This window comes from Nyctereutes procyonoides, unplaced genomic scaffold (assembly GCF_905146905.1).
Source record: "Nyctereutes procyonoides isolate TBG_1078 unplaced genomic scaffold, NYPRO_anot_genome, whole genome shotgun sequence".
Taxonomy (NCBI): domain Eukaryota; kingdom Metazoa; phylum Chordata; class Mammalia; order Carnivora; family Canidae; genus Nyctereutes; species Nyctereutes procyonoides.
Genome location: NW_026575030.1, coordinates 8,460,866 through 8,478,064, shown reverse-complemented (window position 1 = coordinate 8,478,064; position 17,199 = coordinate 8,460,866).

Sequence of the window (17,199 nt, the reverse complement as noted above, 5' to 3'; positions counted from 1 at the left end):
AGCAGGAGCTACCCACTGCGGCCGCGGTGGAAGGGATGAAACGGGGACTCACAGGCGTGCAGTTCCCATGACGACCTGGGCCCGGGGCCAGATCCTTTACATATACTGACTCATCATCGATCACCACAACGGCTCTTAAGACAGGCATTAATATAATCATTTTACAGATTAAAAAAACTGAGGTCACACCGTGTAGCGCTGGGAGCCTAGAAAGGGAAGCCGGCTCCTCCCATTCTAAGTTGGGGTGGAATTTGCCGTAGGGAAAAATCAGGTCATCTGAGCGCCTGTGGCCTACTTTACCAAGCAGCCTCCTCCTCCTCCTCCTCCACTGCTCTTCTTCTCAGAAGCATATCCTTCAAGAGTTACAGTATCCTGCATTCACAAACTACAATCTGGGAATAGCTTCTGGAAATGCTTGAACGGAATAAATATCTGGTGGGCCCTCTTCACTTTTTCTTTGTCATCATGTTCTTCCCCTTCCATAAAGACATTATTAGAATGTCCCTTTCAAATGCTTTTTAAATTTGAATCCGGTGTCAACCCATCTCTCCATTGCATTCCACCGCATTGCTGTGAGCGCTGTGAAATAGGAGGATAAAGCGCTGGGGCCTTTTTTTTTTTCCTTCCTATACGAAGCTTTGTGTTCTTCTCTTTTCACTTAATGTGTGTATTAGTCAGGATCCTGGCAGGAAACAGCATTCACTCTGATGGTTCAAATGAAGAGCCATTTAGTGAGGGATGATTTACAGAGATGCAGGTCCGTGTAAGGGAACTGGCAAGAGATGCTGGGCCCCCAGGAGCAGGCCAGAGCAGGAAGTTCTTCCTGCCATCAGAGTCAAAAGGGCCAGGGGAGAAATTGATGGGAAGAGAGCCCAGAGAGGGTGGCAGGCTGAGCAGGGAGTCCTAGAGGAGCAGAGGTGAGGAAAACAGGAGAAGACACATCCGGGCCTGTCTCTCCTCCTGCCCTTCCATCTCCTGCTGGTGTCTCCCCTTGGCTGAACCCAGCCTGCTGTCAGAGGGCAAGGGGACAGGGACGAAGCATTGCACTGGGCAGTTGTGGGGTACAGAAAACGATTCTGGAAGGACAAGTGGAGAAGAATTAGCATATTATATTATGAACACTATCCCATGGCATTAAATATCCTTTGAAGACAGTGTGGGGTTTTTTTGGTTCTTTTCTTTTAAAGTAGGTTCCAGGCCCAGTGTGGAGCCCAACACGGGGCTCAAACTCATGACCCAGAGATCATGACCTGAGTTGAGACCAAGAGTCGGATGAGCCACCCAAGCACCCCTGAATGACTACATATTTCATCATGGAGTGAGTGAGTCTATAATTTATTATTAGAAGTATCAATATTAGTAGCAGTAGGGGCGCCTGGCTGGCTCTGTCTGTAGAGCATGCAACTCTTTATCTCAGGTCGTGAGTTCAAGCCCCACATTGGACGTAGAGCCTACTTAAAAAAATGAAAATTAGTAGTGGAGGTAATAGCAGTAAATCAGAGGGTACTAAGATTGGTCTCTGTCCAATTACTGCAATGGTGCCTTTGCTCATCATTTTAGTTTCCATACCTGCCATTGTAAGTGACAGAATTCAGGGAGGTGTCTCCACAGTTGGAAGGCTTGCAGAGTCCAGGGGAGAAGCACCAGCTCTGCCTCCCTCCCCAGAAGCCACGTTGGGCCTGCAGACCTGACCTTTCTTTGGCTAGTTGCATGCACAGGAGAAAGCTCCGGTGTCACCTGAAAGGACTGTTCTGAGAAATTGCAGGGTCGAGGGAGGGCGGATGGATGCTCAGGGGTGGGTCCGATGCTCACAAAGGAGCCCACTCCTTAGGAGACAATTAAATATGGGGAGACTCAGCATTTGGGCTTCCCCCCATCCTCCTCCAGGGCTCCTGGTCCTCAGGCTGTGGCAGTCTTGCTCCCCCTGCTGGCCAGCCAGGGCACCTACAGGAAACTGCGCCTGGCCAGGCTCCTGCGGGTCCTGAGCAGTAGTGGCCACGCTGCGCGGTCCCCAGTTTGTACCCAGCCTCTGGGACTAGCCCCTGGAAAAGTTCCCACAGGGTTTCGAGCACCTGAGGGATACCTTGGACTCATCTTCCCGGAACAGATAATTGTTTTGGCTACAACAGGATCTCTTGGACACTGGTGGAAATTTAAACCAGCACAGGTATGGAGAAACCTCAATTTTTTGCTTCAGCCTCACCTCCACCAGGAAGCCTTCCATGACCACACCCACCAGTCTCCCAGTGTAATCGGCATGCTCCTTTCCCCCTCTTCCTGTAGCATTTTTGTTTGCCTCTGCCTCAGGTGAACGAGAAAGGTACATTTCTCTTTTGAAGTCCAGTTCCTCCATGAGATCCCAGTAACTTGATTTCAATCACTTCAAGGTGTTGAAAAAAAAAAAAAAAAACCAACCCACAGGCCCAAAATTGTGTCACTTGGGCCAGGCGAAGTCACCAAACCAGGCTTAATACCTAACCTGATTGCAGTTTCAACTCCCCCCAAACTAAGTTTGAACCTTTCAATCAGGAATTTTCATCTGCAAAAGATGACCCTCTGCCCTTCCTCCTAAGGGAAAATGACCTTGCCTCAAACGATCCTTTCTTTTGCTAAGAACTTTCTTGCCCCACCCTCCTTCCTATAAACACCTCTCATTTTGTACAGCTTCTGGGAACTCCCCTCTACGAGCTAGATGGGATGATGCCTGCTGGTTTTAATAAAGCCAATTAGAACTTCAAATTTACTTGATTGAGCTTTGTTTTTACTTTTCTTTTTTAAAGATTTTATTTATTTATTTATTTATTTATTTATTTATTTATTTATTCATGAGACACGCAGAGAGAGACAGAGACATAGGCAGACGGAGAAGTAGGCTCCCTGCGGGGAGCCCGATGCAGGACTCGATCCCAGGACCCCGGGATCACAACCGGAGCCAAAGGCAGAGGCTCAACCACTGAGCCATCCAGGTGCCCCTGGTGAGATGCTCCTTGTCCGCGGTCATAGGGTCCTGACTTCGGGCTCCTTCACTGGTTGGCTTTGGACCCCTGGGATCCCTTCTGTGCCCCCGTCACTTGGCAGGGGCACTGGCTTTTCTGCAAGAACCACCGAGGGCAAGATAAAGCTAAGCTCTTTCCGTTGGTCCCTCCCCCACCTGGGGCCTCCCGGGGCAACAACGGCCTGCCCCGCCCCCCCATCCCGTCCCTCCACCTGGTCCCGCCACACCCCTGCGCTCAGGGGCTCCGCTCCGGAAGCCGGGCCCAGCGCGCCTACCTCTTCCCTCCTCCCCTGCATCGCGTCCCCTTGACCCCTTGACCCCTCGGCCCAGCCGGGGAATCGTAGCGGGGCAGGAAACCTTGCTCTAATTCCGGGTGGTTTACTGCCCGGTCTTTTGTCCAAGCCCTAGGGACTCTCAGCCCTAATGGTCTGGGCGGGCTGTGGAAAACAAAAGCCAGGAAGTGACTCTCGGCTCTCCTAGGAGCTGCAGCGGGAGCTGGTTTAAATGGGGGAGGTGAGAGGAAGCGGGAAAGGGGGTGGCCAATGTTAGAGAAATCACCTAAGGGTCCAAAAATGTCCTGCCACCCCGCCTTCTGGCACCTGATCTTGCCTCACCTGCCCTCACCCATCCTGTCCCCCAAGAGGGGGAGGGTAGGGCCGGGGTGGGAGTAGTCAGGGCCTGCCTTCTCAGGGAGAGGAGGCCAGGAACCCTTGGGGGTCCCACCCCTGCATCTCCCAGCACAAGCCTGGCCTGCAGCTCCTCCATCAATGGCTGTCCTCATAGAGGATCTCAAGGAGGCCGGGGAGCCCCGGGTGGCTCAGCGGTTTAGCGCTGCCTTTGGCTGGGGGTGTGATCCTGGAGACCCGGGATCGAGTCCTATATCGGGCTCCCTGCATGGAGTTTTCTCTCTCTCTCTCTCTCTCTCTCTCTCTCTCTCTCTCTGTCTCTCATGAATAAATAAATAAAATCTTAAAAAAAAAAAAAGGATCTTGAGGCCAAAGTTAAGTGACTCTGAAGTGACTCCATTTTAGACACGGTCCATCTCTGCTGCTTTTCTACTGGGCCTCATCGATTCATGTTCCACATTTTGCCTCTGAATAAGCCGAAGAGCTATGCTTCTGCTTCAAGAGGGAAGCAAGAAAGTGAATCATTTTTTGAGTTTTGTCCCAGGCCCCAAACACCTGATAACACCCAGATCCCAAACATGTTCAGGATGTTAGTGCCAAACAAATCTCAGCTGATGCTGGCATCAGTAGCGCCACAGCAAGAGGAAACCGGATATCATGCTGTATTTTCTTTTCTTTTCTTTCTTTCTTTTTTTTTTAAGCAAATAGAGAGGGGCAGGGGCAGAGGAAGAGAGAGTCTCAAGCAGGCTCCATGCCCAATGCAGAGGCCAACGCAGGGCTTGATCTCACAACTCTGAGATCATGACCTGAGCAGAAATCAAGAGTCCGATGCTTAACCGACTGAGCCACCCAGGGGCCCCGATTTTTGGTGATATGTGGAGTAAGACCTATTGTTCACCTGACACTCGCCTTTGATGGGACCGACCCTGGATTCCTGGAGGAACGCGTACCCTAGACCTTTTCTAATATAAATCTCTAGCCCCAAGCAGTGACAAGACTCCTCCTTTCCTTTCCGAGTCTCCCAGACACTCCATCTGCTCTTCCCTACCTGTCACAGTATTCAATAAAGTCTGTTTTCTGTTTTGATCTCTATTCTGCGTGAAGCCAAGGAGTCTCTCGGCTGGTCCTGGGGGACCCTCCCCTGGGGCCTCTGACCCAGCCCCACTACATCAGTTCAAATGTCTGGCAAAGCCAGGGATGGTGCTGCCAGAAGTCTCAGGCTCCCAACACAGGTAAACTGAGGACTCTCTGCTTCCCCTTGGAAGTCTGCAGACTCCCACCACGTACAGCTCCTTCTTTCCCTGTCCTCCTTCCTGGCTGGATGATGATCAGAGAAAAACTCTCTAAAGGCCTGAAATACAAAGGAAGCCATTTTAGCTTTCTTTCTAAGTTAACATGACTGTGTATAAACTTGGTTTAAACCCAAAGCCTGATTTACCACCCACCACCCAAGCATCCTGCATCTGCTTTGTGCATGAGTAGCCTAAAGGAGAACCATCTTGCCCTTGAGATAGCCATCAATGCTCCCACTACCTGCATTCTTCTATGGTCAAACTCGAGATCCCTGCCTACATGTGAATCTGTAATCTTCTGAGTTTTCACAAGAGGGAAAAAGTATAGAAGTATCTAAAAAAGTATAAAAGACTGTCATAACTGCTCATTCTCCAGAGACTTTCTTCCCTGGTGAAGAGCCTGTTTCCCTGGGCAGCTGTCCTACGTTGGGCTTCCAGAAAACTCTCCTTCTTACTTTTAGAGATTTTAAAAGGTGTGTTCATTTTGCATCAACAATGTACACTGGCTTCCCGTCCCATCTCCTGTTTCATTTCCACCCCTGGCTCTTCTCCGTGCTGAAGTCCAATTTCCCCTTTGCTGTTCAAGCAGAATTTCCTGAGCTCTTCTCATGCAGTGACAATGATGCTAGATGCTCTTGAACAGGGGACTGGGGTAGACATGTTGGGAGGAGAAAGCAAGGAGCTAGGAAACCACCTGACAGATGACCCAACAAAATGACTGAAGCAGCGGGACTGTGGGGGGTGGCGTGGATAGGGGGGCTGTAGGTGCCCAGGCAAGGGAGAGGAGCCAGGGTGAGGAATCAGGCTGGATTTCCTGGGGTGGTAGGACCATGCTGGAGCCACACAGAGAGGAGCACTCTCCTGGGCCCACATGCTCTTGAACAGCTGGGATTTCTATACAACACCCTCGTCCAGGCTGCCCAGCCCTCACTCATGTATTTATTCACCACAAGCTTCCTCAGCTGGGCCTTGTAGGATGCTCTGCAGCCACAGAAAGGAGGTGCTGCAGGCCTCCAGCCTCTCTTCCTGATCCCACCGGCCTCCAGGCCTGAGCCTGCCCCCAGCCTCGGGGCACCTGCACACCTCCGGTGCAGTCCTAGGTTTCAGGCCAAGCCAGGGCACTGCAGGAGGGCTGTGGCTGCAAAGCCAGTCCTTTCCTTTCCTAAACCAGGAGGAAGCTGAAGCTTCCCAAGGTTGCATGCAGGTTGGGGACAAAGCCAAGACTCAAAACAACAATGCATGGCCCAAGGTGGCTCCCCTTTTTGCTATACTGAAGTGGGAGAGCTTGGTTCTTGTCTCATGGAGTCGAAGAATGAAGCTCACAGATGAAGGAAAGCCATAGAATTTTATTAAGTGAAGATGCTGAGAAAGCTCTCAGGAGTGAGAGGGGTCCTGACAAGGTTGCCACTGGGGGCTTGTAGGATTGGTGTCTCATTGAAAGCCAACCAGGGAACCCAAATCTTTTAATATATTTATTGATATCACCATTGAGTAGGGACTAGTGATAACACTTTCAATGGCTTACTTCCTTTTTAGGGTCCAGTAATTCTTTGTCGGTCACAAGTAGCTGTTATATGGGACGCCTGGGTGGCTCAGCTGTTGGTGCATCTGCTTTGGGCTCAGGGTGTGATCCGCGGCTGAGTCGTGCATCGGGCTCCCTGCATGGAGCCTGCTTCTCCCTCTGCTTCTGTCTCTGCCTCTCTCTTTTTATTTTTAAATAAAAATCTTATCAAAAACAATCTTAAAGCAAAATAAAACAAGTAGCCGTTATAACAAGACTCCACCTCTGGCACCTGAGACAGGATGGTCTGGTCTGTTTCTTTACCTCTGGTTTCCTTTCATCTCCACACTTTGGGGAATTTCTGTGAGCCTGATCCCATAGCCCCCTTCTTATCTCTCCCTACCTAGCCCTGCCTGCCCCTTACTCAACACCACCTATAAACTCTGCAAACTCACACCCTTCTAAAGTAAGACAGGATGACTTCTGTACAAGTTCCCTCATCAGTTTGCTGTGGAGTTAAAAAAATAATGCATATGAAGGTTTGTAAATGAGGCAGCGTGGGTGGCTCAGCGGTTTAGTGCCTCCTTCAGCCCAGGGCGTGATCCTGGAGTCCGGGGATCAAGTCCCACGTCGGGCTCCCTGCAGGGAGCCTCCTTCTCCCTCTGCCTGTGTCTCTGCCTCTCTCTGTGTGTCTCTCATGAATAAATAAATGGAATCTTTAAAAAAAAAAAGTTTGTAAACTGGTTAATGTTTCTTAGGAATCTTGACTTTTCCCCCAAAGCCTTGCCGGGTGACTGCACACACAGTGGCTCTCAGTAGATGCTTTTGGACTGAGTTGCTATCAGGGCCACAGGGTCTCCCCTCCGGGGTCTCCCCCCCTCCCCTCCCCAACCCCTAGAGGTAGGTGTTCAGCCAGGTGGCCAGGAGGCAGGAAGGGAGGCACCACCCTGCCCGCCAGGCATTCACAGCGCAGTTGGGGAGCCTGACAAGGAAGCAGACACAACGCCCAGTGTGAAGAGTGCGTGGTGGAGAGCGCCAGGCTGCCATGGGAACAGAGAGGGGCTTGTAACCACAAGAATGAAAACAGCTCCTCGCATCTGTGCATTGCTTTCAGCTTTTCAAAGAGCTGGGTGTGAAGGGGAGGGGGGCTGGGGAATGAAGACTGGGAGCCTTCCCGTCCGGCTTTGTTGGAGCTGCAGGGCTGTCACCTTGGTTGAGCTTATGCTCTTTCGATGGGGAGAAAAAAAGAAGAAAGACACCCAGCTGCTCGTGCCACCCCATTAACAAGGCATTTGTAGCAGCTCCGTCTTAGCAAGACCATTTCTTTCCTTCTTCACATGATCATTTTTTGAGGTTTAGTTTTCAGAAAGGCATCGCTGCATCAGTGGACACCAGGCCGGGAAGGAAGAACTGGAAGGATCACTTCCAGTGAGCAGGATTCTCACCTCCTACTAATGAGCCACTCCACAACCCTCTTCTAGTTTAGTGCCCAATTATGGGGCTTGTCTAAGCAGAGTGGATTTAACTCTTGTGGTTCTGTGTCTCTCAAGTGTAGTATAGCAGAGGAAGGGGTAAGTAATGTGATGGAGCAAATGACCCCAAATCAATGCCTTCAAACCCCAAAGGTTTACTTTTTGCTCTCACTACACATAGGTCCTGGGTTGGTGGGGTCTGTGTTCCATGTTGTCCTCACTTGGGGACACAACATCTGGAGGCCCATTGGGGGAAGGAAAAATAGAGACGCCCTGGCTCTCAAATGCCTTCATGTGTAAGTGACCCCTATCACCTACCAAATCCACTGGCCCGAGAGGGTCATGTGACCATGGCTACCTTCGAAGTGGGAGTAGGAACAGAACTAGGTCACCAATGGTACTTGTGGCAGAGATCATAACACTCACAGCACGGACTCTGTCACTGCTAATCTCTGAGGGTCATCAGGCTTCTTCGGGTTCCACTGTGAACTCTGACTTTGCACCCCGGGTTTAACCATCCAAGAGAGAATGTGATGGGGCCTGTGAACTAACAGCACCTTTATTTGGGCTGGACTTCCAAATGTTTCCTGGGGCATGGTGTGTGTGTGTGTGTGTGTGTGTGTGTGTTGGGGTGGGTATGGCATGTATCTGTGTGTGTGGGTATGTGGTGTGTGGTGCGGTGTAGTGCAGGGTGAGAGTTTTGTGTGTGTGGTGTAGTGCAGATGTCTGGATGTGCGTGTGTGAGGATTTGGAGTGTATGTGTGTGTGTCTGGGTGTATGTGTGGTATGTAGTCAGTGAGGGTTTGGTTGTGTTTGTGTGTGCGGTGTGTGAGGGTTTGGGGTTCGTGTGGTGTGTAGTGAGGTGGTTATGGTATGTGTCTGCGTGTGTGATGTGTGTGGCTGGCTGTGGCTCCAGCCAGTGGGCAGAAGTCAAGGGGGCACATGGTTCCTGCAGGACACCTTTTTGCTTCAGGTGTGGCTGAGGCCTTTTCCCTCAGAAGGGGTTGCATGCACTTGAGAGGGTCCACTCCTCAGGTATTTGAAGAACAGTAATATAAATATTGGTTTATCCAAAGCAGTCATTCTCACACTTTAGGGTTCACACAGACGACCCCAGGGAGAAGCTTCCTGTGTCCTGTCCACAGACAGTCTAATCTGGTAGTGCTCAGGTCGGTCTGGGGATCTGCATTTAATGAGTACCTCAGGTGGTTGGGAAGTTTCCCTTCTCTCTCTCTTTTTTTTTAAAGATTTTATTCATTCATGAGAGACACACAGAGAAAGGCAGACCCACAGGCAGAGGGAGAAGCAGTCTCCCTGCAGGGAGCCCAATGCAGGACTCCATCCCAGGACCCCAGGATCACACCCTGAGCTGAAGGAGGACGCTCAACCACTGAGCCACCCAGGCATCCCAAGAAGCTTCCTTTCTGACAGTGGATTTAATCTCACTCTACCTGGAGAAAATTTTACCAAGAGCCCACTTTTCAGAAGAGTCCGCAGGCCAACATCCTATCCCCACAGGCCAAAGCATTGAGTCAGTGACTAAGACGTTCCAGTCGGGGCTCCAAGGTGCCCCACATGCTCCAAATCCATTCACCAAGAATGTGCCAACAGGGAGTGGGTCTCCCCGGGGTCTCCAGGAGGCTTTGCTGTTGTCCCAGATGTAGAAACCCCAGGTGACCCTACTTCTCCAGTGAGGCTGCAGCTTTGCTGAGAACACTGCACAGACTTCCCCTTGGTGCTCCGGGGATCCCGTCCTGGCCCCACCGGCAACAGCTGTGTGTCTGTGGGCAAGTTACACCACCTCTCTGAGCTGCTGCTTCCCACTGGACCAGAGGCTAATACCTGCCTCCCTTTAAGGGGTCCTGTGGTGAAATGAGGTGATGTGGGGAAGCAGCGTGCTCCGAGCAGCTGCTGCCCCCGTGGGAGCCCTAATACTATTCCTTAGAGGCAGTTCCATGTGGGGCAGCACAGAACAAGCTGAGGGGAAGAGTCCTTGAGGGCCTGGGGAAACACGGGAGCTCTGCTCACCTTGCTGGGCTCCAAAAGCCATGGCCACCTCTGCTGAGGTGGCCCAGGGTTGGGCCAGTCAGGGGGACACGAGCCTGGGGCCACAGTGCCAGAGGGGCTTCCTGGTGAGGCCACAGGCCCTCCTGCTTGCTGGGCCTCGTAGCCATCTCTAGGCTTCCTGCCCCTGCCCTTCCCTTGAGATGTCAGTTTCCCCTTCGTCAGGTTAATGTGACCACTGAATAATTTAGCAAATCTCCCTTTGCTCAAGACTCAACTGAAGATCTTATCGTGAGGCCAAACAAAATTGATTTATATGTATGCAAGCATTTCCCCTGGCAGCTGCCACTGGCTCAGGCAACAGATGGCTCCTGACATTCATTTGGCTGGCAGGCGGCGCCTGAGGTACCAGATCCAAAGTGGGTCAGACAGGAGTTAGGAGGTAGAAGGAGCCGTGGGTCTGCAGTGAGAAGGAGGCACCGGTAGGCCAGGGCCGGGGAGGGGGTTCTGCTGGGGCCCTTCTCCCACGGGAGGAGAGGGGTATGTCTCCAAGAGCCTGTGCTACTCCACAGCCTGGGACAGCCACACCTGCTTCCTCTGCTGGGGCTGAGTCCAGACCTCAAAGCAGGGTCACCTTTCCCGTCCAGGGACCAGCTCAGGACAGTCGGTGTGCCAATTGGCCGGGTTAGGATCTGGGGATAGAGGCCTGAGGGTGGCCCCACTGCTGCAGAGAGCCCTCTTGAGGTGACTTATCCAGGGGGACAAAAGACAGGACAGGGGTTTATTTTTTATTTCTTAAAGATTTCATTTATTTGACAGAGAAAGAGAGAGACAGAGAGAGCACAAGCAGGGGGAGCGGCAGCGGGAGAGGGAGAAGTAGGCTCCCCGCTGAGCAGGGATCCTGATGATGCAGAGCTCAAACCCAGGCCCCGGGATCACGACCCGAGCTGAACGAAGGCAGACACTCAACCACTGAGCCACCCAGGGGCCCTGACCTTGGTCTTTTCTTCTTTTTTTTTTAAAGATTTTATTCATTCATTCATTCATTCATTCTTTCTCATTCATGAGAGACAGAGAGAGAGAGAGGCAGAGACACAAGCAGAGGGAGAAGCAGGCTCCATGCAGGGAGCCCGATGTGGACCCGATCCTGGGTCTCCAGGATCATGCTCTGAGCCAATGGCAGGTGCTAAACCACTGACACACCCAGGTGCCCTGACCTTGGTCTTTACACATGCGGATGACCTTAGGGTAAATTCAAACCTGACAGTGATTTGAGGTCTTGGAAAACAGGGCTGGTGAGCACACAGTGCCCACTGATAGTGCTGTGTGATAGCAAGCATGACTCTGGCCAAGCCGTGAACCGGCCCAGCCTAACTGGCTGACTAGCTGGTCCGTGTCCAGGTGTCAGACTCTGGCAGGACTTGTTTGACGACAACAGTGAGGTCTATAAACAGAGAAGGTCTGATGATAAGGCAGTGAGATCCTGTCGTGTGGTATGTGGATGCTCGTCCAGCCTGCAGGCACCAGCCACAGACCTCCACTGGCCTTTGCACTGAATAATCTGTGGGTGCTTTTTTCTTTTTAAAGATTTCTTTGGGATCCCTGGGTGGCGCAGTGGTTTGGCGCCTGCCTTTGGCCCAGGGCGCAATCCTGGAGACCCGGGATCGAATCCCACGTCGGGCTCCCGGTGCATGGAGCCTGCTTCTCCATCTGCCTGTGTCTCTGCTTCTCTCTCTCTCTGTGACTATCATAAAAAAAATAAAAAATAAAAAAAATAAAGATTTATTCATTTGAGAAAGATAGAGAGTCAGAGATAGTGACAGATAGCAATAGAGAGAGAGAGAGAGAGAGAAGCAGACTCCTGGCTGAGCAGAAAGCCTGATGCAGGGCTTGATCCCAGGACCCCGGGATTGAGACCTGAGCTGAAGGCAGATGCTTAACCCACTGAGCCACCTGCACCCCATCTGTGGATACTTTAGAGAACCTTGTTCAGGTCTTCTCACTCAGGCTGCCTCAATCTGGGAGCTCTTCAATCACCACCACCACCGCCACCACCAAAACTGTCTTTCCATGGAGGCATAATCAGGAGGGAGGAGGGACATCCCAGGAGACAGAAAGGCAGTGGGACTTAGCATCCGTGCACCCTGCACCTGAGAGAGAAAAGGCAGAGGGGACACCCAGACACCCAGATGCCAAGCTGGAACCGGGGGACACTGCCTCCTCGACCTCTGACATTCCTCTCACACATCCCCAGACCCAGCCTGCCACGAGATCACCTCAATGCTCGCTCCTAAATGTAGCCTGAGTCCTGCTTCTCTCCATCTCCACGGCCACTGCCCAGTTCAGGTCACCACCATCCTTCTTCGTTGCTAAATGGCTCCTCCCCCACCTGCTCTGCCTCCTGTCTGGCCCCCTCAACCCACTGTCCACACCAAAGTCACCTTCTAAGATCCAAGCACGATCATGTCCTCTCCTGCTGTAACATGATCCAAGGCTCCCGACTGCTGTCAGAATAAAGTTTAAATTCCTCCCCACAGCCCATGACACTCACGGACCCTGGTCCCCACCAAGCCCTTCAGCCTCATCTCCCCCGACACCCTTGCTTGCACTCTGTGCCAGCCAAGCCGGGTTTTGCTCTTTGACCCTGGACCAGTTCTCTATTTATTGCCTCTAATACACCCTTCACTGCCTGCTTTGAGAAAACAGAGAGGGACCCTTTAAATATTTCTCCCCAGTGGGCACAGTTGAGTCCTGTCAGTAGGGGCACTGGAGGGGCGCTGGAGGACAGGATTCTTCTCGGCCTGCTGTACAGTGCCAGGGCAGTTTCTCCACCAGCTCCAGGGCTCCTCCAGAACACGGCCTCCCCAGTGTCCAGCTCCTGGGGCTGCCCTGCCCCGGCAGCTGGTGGCCCCTCCTAGCTCTGCAGCAGGGTGCTACTTAATGAAGCCCTCTCCACCGGCCGCCTCCCTCAGGGGGCGCCGCCTTGAGAACCCTGGTCTGAAACAGGATTCTGAGCTTCACGTGAATCGCAGCTTCCTGTGGACCCCAGAAGTCTGTTTGAAAGTTATCACCACCCAGGTGCCCTGCAGTTATACAGGTGCTCAGGAACATGTTCCTGACTACACAGAGGCTTCTGAGTTCTGTTATGTTGAAATACAAGAAGTAACAGTGACAGCAGGAATGAAGGTCACAGAGAACATTAGGTAAACGGAGACCAATGATGAGGTCTGCTTAATTTTCTCGTAATACAGTGAGCTGATGGGAAGACGGAATTCGGTTATTTACCAGCGTGTGTATGTGTGCACGCATGTTCGAACAGCACACACATGTATATGTAATCCATTCCTTTTTCCTTGAAACTCATAAGACTAAAATAGGGAAGGAGTGCTGTATGTTGCAATGATAGATTTTTTTGAATATTTAGGAAATCAAAAATTCTCTAGGCTTTCCATCTTTTTAAAAAATATTTATTTATTTAAAGGAATCTCTATACCCAATATGGGGCTTGAACTCATAACTCTGAGATCTAGAGCTTCATTCTCTTGGACCAAGCCAGCCAAGTGCCCCTGGGCTCTCCATCTTCATTTACGCTTGATATATTATGTGCCATATTTGCTTTGAAATCTTTGATTCTCAGAAGTTTTACTAAAATTCTAAAGGAAAAAACCCATTTTCATCAGCTCTCTAGATTTTTTTTTTTTTTTTTTAAATTTATGATAGGCACAGAGAGAGAGAGAGAGGCAGAGACACAGGCAGAGGGAGAAGCAGACTCCATGTACCGGGAGCCCGACGTGGGATTCGATCCCGGGTCTCCAGGATCGCGCCCTGGGCCAAAGGCAGGCGCCAAACCGCTGCGCCCCCCAGGGATCCCCCTCTCTAGATGTTTTAATATCAGTTCATAAAACAGAGTATGTTGACAGCATGGTGGCCTAAATGCTGCAAATTTGCAGCCATTACCACTTCAAAGAGGGTTGAGTGAGGGATTATTTTTCCATGTCCAAATAGTTCCTGCCTTTTTTTTTTTTTAAGATTTTATTTATTTATTCCTGAGAGACACACACAGAGAGAGAGAGAGAGAGAGAGAGGCAGAGACACAGGCAGAGGGAGAAGCAGGCTCCATGCAGGGAGCCCAACGTGGGATTCGATCCCAGGTTCCCAGGATCACGCCCTGGGCTGAAGGTGGCACTAAACCGCTGAGTCACCCGGGCTGCCCTAGTTCCTGCTTCTGTAGAAACTTCATTTTTAGATTAATCTCTGAGGGATGAGCTATCATAATTCAAGTTAACAGTTCTTTGTTCTATCAATTGTCCACTGTTCACTGTCAGGCAATAGTAGTAGAGGCATTCAAGATGCAGCAAACTTGTACTATTTTCTAAGAGAAATTGGAGGCATTTTCTTCTTTATTATTGTACTTTTGATTAAGCAGTTTGATGATATAAAAGTTTATGTTCCCTATAAATCTAGTCAGAAATCATTTTTTATTTTGTTGGTTAAGTTAAATAGCCTCTGGCAGGATAGAGTAGAGTACTGGGTACAAAGTAAGCTAAAGACTACAATAAAATGCTAGTTCTTAAAAGAAAACTAGTTTATGCACTAAACATTTTGTGCCTTGGTATAACATTAACATGACATGTCTCTAAAATGCCAAAAAAAAAAAAAAAAAAACCCAGTGTTGAATCACATCATATTTTCCATTATGTCAGATTGCTAATTGTGCTCTACGAAGTTTGATTGAATCTGCGTCTACACTTACTGTCACAGGTGACAGTTTGTCATTGTTAGAGATTTCAGTAATTAAAACAGGAAACAGAAGCTTAAGTTTGTTTTTTCGTTTTTCTTTTTAGTAGGCTCCATCCAGTGTGGGGCTTGAACTCCCAGCCCTGAGGTTAAGACCTGGGCTGACATCAGGAGTCAGATGCTTAACTCACTGAGCCACCTAGGCGTCCGAAGTTATTTTTCTGTATAAAAATTATGTTCCTTGGAACCACATTGTGATTGTTTTTGTGCTCTTATGCACTGGATGTCTGAACCTGAGTGCAGTCCTGGGGACCCTTTCTAATTACAGGAAGGCACTTCTTTCCTCAACGCTGTGATCTGACCTGTGACACGTCTGTACTACACACTGGCCAATGAGTCAGTTGCAAACCAATTGAATGTACGAATCTTACGCTAGTGGTGAAATCTCTTCAGAATAGTCCCCACGATTTGAAAGTTTGTTTTGAAATTTTCGAGCATCGAGTGTCAATCAGGACTGAAGATGAAACATCAATGAATTTGAATCCTCATGCTTTATGTGTACTCCCTTTTCAGATTTTTCAAAGTCTCTGCTATTTTTACTATACTGTCGCATTTAAATTGCCTACACACTAACTTGGCACAATTAAAATAAGATGGTGCTACACATATGAAAAGATGAGTGGGCACCAAGTGGTCCTCATGCCTTCACTGCACTGATTTCACCTTGTCAGTCTCCTCCATAGGACTGCAAGCTCCCCAGGACCTCACAGCGCACCTGACCAGGAGCCAGCTGCTTAGTTCCCGGTCCTCTGAGAAGTAGACATGGGGGACACCTGGGTGGCTCAGTGGTTGGGGGCCTGCCTTCAGCTCGGGGCATGATCCTGGGGTCCCAGGATCGAGTCCCACATCGGGCTCCCTGCAAGGAGCCTGCTTCTCCCTCTGCCTGTGTCTCTCCCTCTCTCTCCCTCTCTGTGTGTATCTCAAGAATAAATAAATACAATCTTTAAAAAAATTTTAAAAATTAAAAAAAAGAAAAAATAAATGAATAAAATCTTTAAAAAAAATAAAGAATAAAGAAATAGACATGGAGATGACAAGTACTGGGGGAAACGCCTCCGAAGGGCAAAGGGCTTGGGAATAGGAGGTGGGGAGAGGCTTCGGACCACTTTGCAGGTCGAACACCTGGAAAGGAGTGGGGCATGCAGGAGGATCGGGTAGGCAGGGTCTCAGGCTTCAGAGCAGCTCTGAGAAAAAAACCTGCTGGGCTCCTGGGGGGCCCCGGAGCCATAGCCACCCACTGGAGGAGTCCCCCAGTTCACTGGAATGGGCCTTAGGCCTGCCACCAGGCCAGCCACTGGCTGAAAGCAGCCCATGAGAGGCACAGCTCAGTGAGAACGTGGTGGGGGATCTGGAGAAACGACAGCTGTGGCCGTCAGTCAATTCCGGTCCCCGCAGATCCGAGCGGCACATTTTCATGCCGGCCACAGCCACTGACAGAAGGTTGGCCACACCCCAAGGATACAGAGCCAAAAGCATGGATGCCAGGATCTGTCACCTTGATGCCGGGAGAGGGGGTGGGCCCACAGCCCCCCTGAGTGAGCCTTCATACATATGCAGGAATAATAGAGCAGTGGGCCTTTACGTACACCCAATGCATAGTCAGTCAAAGCTCCACCATCACAGATTTACTTTCAAGCTTGTGAATTTCTTTCTCTTTTTAAAGATTGTATTTATTTATTTGAGAGAGAGAGAGAGAGAGAGAGAACAAGCAGGAGGAGTGGCAGGCAGAGGGAGAGGGAGAAGCCGGCTTCCTGCTGAGCAGGGAGCCAAATGTGGGGATCGATCCCAGGACCTTGGCCAATATCATGACCTGAGCCAAAGGCAGCCACTTAACCCATTGAGCCACCTAGACACCCCTCAAATTTGTGAAGTTACTTCCAGGTCTTACCATGGCTACATCATTGCAATTGTCATACAAGTAGTACTTCACCATTTTCTAAAGATTTGATACTTATAACTAATGTTTCTACCTTTCTGTCAGAATCTTCATAATTCTACTTTTTGGTGACCAAACAATATTCCACAGATGGACAGACCACATTTCCTAAGTCATGGCTGTTCAACATTTCCTGTTTTGATTTTTTTAAAAAAATTACCATAGCAAATGCTCTTCTGTACATCTTTGGACATATACTATTTGGTTTCCATTGGGTTATAGCTCCAACATAAGTTTCTAGGTTTCAAGTTACTGGCTCAAAAGATAAAGTTTTGTGATTCTATTAAGTTTTGCCCAATTGCTTTCTAAACACATTATATCCATTACTTATCTGTTGCTATACAAAAAAAAAAAAAACTGTAAAACTAAGTGATTAGTGCAGCTCACTGCTTTATCGTCTTGCTGCTTCTTTTTTTTTTTTTAAGATTTTATTTATTTATTCATAAGAGACACACAGAAAGAGAGGCAGAGACACAGGCAGAGGAAGAAGCAGGCTCCATGCAGGGAGCCCGGCGTGGGATTCGATCCCAGGACTCCAGGATCATGCTCTGGGCCAAAGGCAGGCGCCAAACCGCT